Raw genomic sequence first — 6,114 nt, 5'->3', positions numbered from 1 at the left:
CATGGCGCAGGGGGCGGGGCCTGCGGCGCCCTGGCGGGGAGTGCGCATGCGCGCAGCGGGAAGGGGGACGGACGGGAAGGCAGGCGGAAGGCGTCGGTGTCCCTCGCTCCACGCAACGCGCATGCTCTTAGGGGGCAGCTGAGGAATGCTAGGGGAGGGGGAGGTAATTAACGTTAATGCCTAAGCTCCACTGCGCATGTGCCGGGGAGCAGCCGGGGGAGGTAGTGCGCATGCGCAGGAGGCAGCCGGTGGTGCTGTGTGGAATCTCAGGCTGGCTGCTGTTAGCGGCCGTTGGTGGCCGTTACTGCCTGTGGTGGGTGGGTGCGGGCGGGCCTGGGCCGGGTAGTTCTCCTGCCGCCTTCTTGGGCCCTGCGGCCGGCAGACGTGGCCCTGCGGCCTCCTCTGCGGGAGCCCCGGTGGTGGTTGAAGGCGGTGGCCTCGGGGGAGTCGCCGTGGCCGCACGGCGCTGCGGTGCGCTGCCTGGGGCGGGAGCCCGGGCCTGATCGTGGGGTTAACTGCTTGTAACGTTTATCGGCTGCATTTGGAAGTCAGTGCTTTGATGAAGTTTTGATGGGAGAACGAGCAGTGGTTCGTTAAGTGTATTTTTTCCTATATAGCTGCTTTCAGCCCCATCATTAATGACGTGCACAAACCTTAAATCCGTGTGAACACAAGTTCAGCAACTGTGTAGGAGCTCCTTGTAGCAACCATCAATAAAAGCCAAAACCACTTCAACAATGCCTCAAGGGAGATTTATGCATTTATAGATTTGAATCTGAAAAGTGTGCATGGTAGTTAATATGTTGCCTAGAGTTTTGAGGAGAGAATGCCTTAAATCCAGTACCATGTAGTATAAACGTACCTGTCGGGGCAATGGAAAGGTACATTCCCTTAAGGCTTTCACTCTGAGTTCCTTCTGAAACTCCATGCATATAATTTTTCTTTGCAAAGTAAATGATATTTTCTTTTATTGTTTTCTTTTTTTAGCAATTGCACAAAGTGATTCTGGGAAATGACTGGGTAAGTAACAGTTTTTGATGAAAGAATCAGGTTATAGTGGATAATAATTTCTTACTATTGTCAAAAAAATGAATGTTATACTGGAAGTTACCCAAAATTGGTGTAGGCAAGACTTGCAGAGTGCTCATTTATTCTGTTGTAGTGCAGTGTGTAATTTTCACAACCACCCATCAAAAATGTATGCTAGAGTCCAGAAAGAAGCAACAAGGATGATGAAAGGTCTGGACAACAGGTTCTAAAAGAAAAGGTTGAAAGAAATGGCCTTGCTTGGACTAGGAGAAGAATAAGGGCTGATACAAAGAAAATCATCAAGTATTTTTATGCATAAAAGAAAGTGATAATTTCCGTCTGCATTCTTTCAAATGGGACAAAACATCATGGATTTAAACTGCAGCTGGCAAGGTTAACGTTGATCTGCTCTTATGACACCTAGATGAACTAGTTGACCTTTAGCAGGCTTAACTTTGGATAGGACTCCTTTAAAACTCTATCAAAGCAACTTAAGACTGCACCCCCACCTCTGTAGCACCACAGTTACAAAGCAAATGGGACCCTTAGATTCGGTCTTTCAAATCATATTTCTTTCACTTTTTTTCCTGTTTTCCTACTCCATAGGCAACTATGGCATGAGGGGATTCTCACTTCTTGGTAAAGTGGTTCTAGTTTACATACAAAAAACAAAGATCGAGTAGGCAGAATAAAAGCAAAAGTAAGTCAAACAGCACAGGCACTTGGGTGGAAAGAGTGCCCACATTAGATAGTCTCCTTACCAATAAGCTAGATGTTCATTTCTGCCTTTGGTTTGTTGAGGGTTTTTTTTTTGTTTTGTTTTCCTGGCATCTTCTATCCCCATTTAACCACAGCGGAATAACTTCAGCCCCAGAATACTTTTTGGTGCGGTGATGAGAATACTGCCATAAGAAATGTGGGTACTAATCTTTTCCCACTGAGGAGAGAATTCAGATCTCGGTACTTCACAGGATCATGGGGACTACTGGCCATGGGAAGTCCCACATAGTTACATGTTGAATAGAATCATCTAGGTTGGAAGGGACCTTTAAGATCACTGAGTCCAACCATTAATGTAGCACTGCCAAAACCCACCACTAAACCATGTCCCTAAGCAGCATGTCTACATGTCTTTTAAATACCTCCAGGGATGGTGATTCAAAAACTTCCCTGGGCAGCCTGTTCCAATGTTTGATAATGCTTTCTGTGAAGAATTTTTTTCCTAATATCCAGCCTAAACCTCTCCTGGTGCAACTTCAAGCCGTTTATCCCTCTTGTCCTGTCACTTGTTACTTGGGAGAAGAGACCAACCCCCACCTCGCTATGATCTCCTTTCAGGTAGTTACAGAGAGTGATAAGGTTTCCCCTCAGCCTCCTTTTCTCCAGGCTAAACAACTCCAGTTCCCTCAGCCACTCCTCGTTAAGACTTGTGCTCTAGTCCCCTCACCAGCCTTGTTGCCTTTCTCTGCACACGCTCCAGCACCTCAATATCTTTCTTGTAGTGAGGGGCCCAGAACTGGATGCAGTATTTGAGATGGGGCCTCACTAGTGCCAATGTCCTGGTTTGAGGACAGTAGCCGATTTGGCCTAAACCATGACAGCCAAGTACAGGGGGATGATCGCTTCCCTAGTCCTGCTTACTACAGTATTCCTGATACGGGCCTTCTTGGCCACCTGGGCATACTGTTGTCTCATATTCAGCCGGCTGTCAGCCAACACACTCAGGTCCTTTTCCACCAGGCAGCTTTCCAGCCACTCTTCCCCAAGCCTGTAGCACTGCATGGGGTTGTTGTGACCTAAGTGCAGGACTCTGCTCTTTACCTTGTTGAACCTCAAACAACTGGCCTCAGCCCATCAATCCAGCCTGTCTGTATCCCTCTGTAGAGCCTTTGTACCCTCAAGCAGATCAATGCTCCTGCCCAACTCGGTGTCATCTGCAGACTTCCTGAGAGTGCTCTCGATCCCCTCCTCCAGATTGTTGATAAAGATGTTAAACAGAACCCACCCTAGCACTGAGCTCTGGGGGACCCCACTTGTGACTGGCCACCAACTGGATTAAACTCTATTCACCACCACTCTTGGGGCCTGACCAGCCAGCTGGTTTTTTACCGAGCGAAGCATACACTCATCCAAGCCATGAGCAGCCAGTTTCTCCAGGAGAATGCTGTGGGAAATGATGTTAAAAGCTTTAGTAAAAGTCCAGGTAAACAACATCCACAGCTTTTCCCTTGTCCACTAAGTGGATCACCTTATCATAGAAGGAGATCAGTTTGGTCAAGCAAACATATGGCATTGAAAATTCCAGTTTTGATCTTGAAGACCTAAATTTGACATCAGGAACACTCGATAAGAATCTGCCACGTAAGTCCATTAGGGAATCTAGGCCAATGAAACAGCTTCAAACAATCTGGTTCATCATACCTTGCCACTTCTCAGGATTTTATCCTGAGACCTAGAGGAAGGGTATTTTTTTAACACCCTATCTTTGGAATCAGAAAATGACATTAAAGTGCCAGTTTTTTTAATGGTTTTAGCCCTCCTGACTAGACAAAGTTATGTCTTGAAAGTAAGCAGCCAAGAACTTTAAAAATGGGCATCAGGAAAGAAGAACTCAAATGTATTATTTATTTAAGATACCACTGGTTTTGACCCAATGCTATTAATTTTGTGAGGCTGACGGTTTTGAATGTTCGAGGTTTTAAACATTGCTCCTTTTATAGAAGTACTGTATTGCCTTTGAGAAAATGCTGGCCTCTAGTGAGTTAATATTATCTATGCAGTTGAATATGCAATGTAATAGTGGAACAAATAAAAGCAGTAGGAATTTTGAATTCAGTTTATAATGGTTGCTGTGATTTGTGTGACAAAAATCCAATTCCAGGTTTTGATAATGTTGGTGTCTGTGCTTGGAGTGATTCTACATTTTTCCTCCTTATCTATACCATTAGGAACGTGGTAGAGTGAAAATTATCCTTAAAGAGGGTGCAAGTTCAGCAGGATTCCAGTCTGCATTGCAAGCTTTACAAAGTCTTAGGCTCAAATGAACCTTTTTGATGGGGAATAATGCAAGCTTCTGAGGGCTTGCTGGAATGCTCTGTGGCAATTAGTTCTGTAATATTATAGTTCAAGTTCCAGTCTTATGTGGCTCTAGAGACTTTGGAAATATATACGGTTCATTTTTCAAAATGCTTTTAGGCCTCTTTTTTTTTTTCCCCTCTAATTTTCCATCGTCTAATAGTTACATTCAGGAAAATCGTTTATGATCTGAACTATGATAGTTTTATTTCACCACCCTTTGCCATTAGATTATCGTATTGAAGATTTGCATCATCCATGTGGATGACTGGCAGTTGGTGCAGATGGAGCCACTATGCCTGCAGTTCTCCAACTGGACTTAATTGGACAGGGAGTGCCAACCAACAGTAACATTCTCTGCAGGACTCCAATTCCTCATGGTTATTTGAAACACATACCAAAGGGATGTATACTCATGACCCTGAAAAGATCTTGGGGGCTCTTCTAGAAATGTAGCTCTAGACTACAACATAGCTCAGGAGGAGGACAATTGCCATTGTTTAACCATGAAATCAGTAAGTCCTTATCAAAGTCTTCTCTGTTACATTCAACAAAACCTTTTGGATTTTTCCATTACTGCTTTCACAGTAGTGATTGTGTCAACTTAATGGCAAACTTAAAGGGCAAAAGGGTGACTGCATTTACCCTTTTGAGATACATTTTTCCCTTCAGCTTCACTGGACAAAACCAGAAGAATATATGTATTTTCACAGAATCACAGAATTATCAGAGTTGGAAGGGACCTCTAGAGATCATCTAGTCCAACTCTCCTGCTAAAGCAGGATTGCCTAGAGCACATTACTCAGGACTGCATCCAGGCGGGTCTTGAAAATCTCCAGGGAAGGGGACTCCACAACCTCCCTGGGCAGCCTGTTCCAGTGCTCTGTCACCCTCACCGTAAAGAAGTGTTTCCGTGTATTTGAACGGAACTTCCTGTGTTCTAACTTGTGCCCATTGCCCCTCGTCCTGTCACTTGGAACCATTGAAAAGAGCCTGGCTCCATCCTCCTTCAACCCACCCTTTAGATACTTGTATGCCATAATAAGGTCTCCCCTCAGCCTTCTCTTCTCCAGGCTAAAGGGTCCCAGCTCTCTCAGCCTTTCCTCATAAGGGAGGTGCTCCAAGCCCTTAATCATCTTAGTTGCCCTTCGCTGGACTCGCTCCAGCACTTCCCTGTCCCTCTTGAACTGGGGAGCCCAAAACTGGACACAGTATTCCAGTTGTGGCCTCACCAGTGCCGAGTAGAGGGGGAGAATGACCTCCCTCGACCTACTGGCCACACTCTTCCCTATGCAGCCCAGGATTCCATTGGCCTTTTTGGCGACAAGGGCACATTGCTGGGCCATGGATAATTTACTGTCTACCACAACCCCCAGATCCTTCTCCTCCAAGCTATCTCCCAGCAGGTCAGCCCCTAACCTGTACTGGTGCCTAGCATTCTTCAATTTAAAAATTAGGAAAATTTTACGGTAATAAGTAAGTTCTTTGAAAATGACTGAGATTTAAGACACAAGTTCTTAAATGCTCAGAAAATGTAGTGAGAATTCTTTTCTTAGCCAGTAAAATGTTAAAAAAGACCAAGTACAAATAACTTATTTTCTCATACGTCTCAGAGGCTGTCACTGGACTGTAAAACAGGTGCTTTGTCAAGTCTTGGCTACAGGTAGAAAAAGACTCTTACAGACTAATACCAGAAAATAGACAAACTGTAAATAGCATGATGCCTCTGTTTCTCAGTGTAGCCTAGTTGCTCAAAAATACTATGAAAATACTCATTAAATAAGTAGAAAATACATGCTACTAGTGTTCTTCTGTTTCTACTGCCTCAAAAAATATATTAAAAAAAATACAGGTGGATTAGGATCTAGCATTGGTGAAAGACCTTCTCCAAGCAGTAAACTGGAGTATGTGGCCTCCAGATATTCCCACCAACTAACATTTTAATGATTATCTGGGATTAAGAGAGTCTGTGGATAGTTCATGAAACACAATGCTCAGGTGTAGGTCACT

General features: G+C 44.5%; 1 protein-coding gene across 1 annotated transcript in view; it reads right to left on the bottom strand.

The window, feature by feature from the left end:
* The window catches only part of YTHDF3 (YTH N6-methyladenosine RNA binding protein F3), an 86,902-nt gene that overhangs the window by 24,404 nt on the left and 56,384 nt on the right, over positions 1 to 6,114 (bottom strand). The window lies entirely within an intron of this gene.

The sequence above is a fragment of the Vanellus vanellus genome, assembly GCF_965231255.1.
Source record: "Vanellus vanellus genome assembly, chromosome: 2".
Taxonomy (NCBI): domain Eukaryota; kingdom Metazoa; phylum Chordata; class Aves; order Charadriiformes; family Charadriidae; genus Vanellus; species Vanellus vanellus.
Note: the sequence above shows the minus strand (reverse complement) of the source record. Positions and strands in the feature narration are given on the sequence as shown.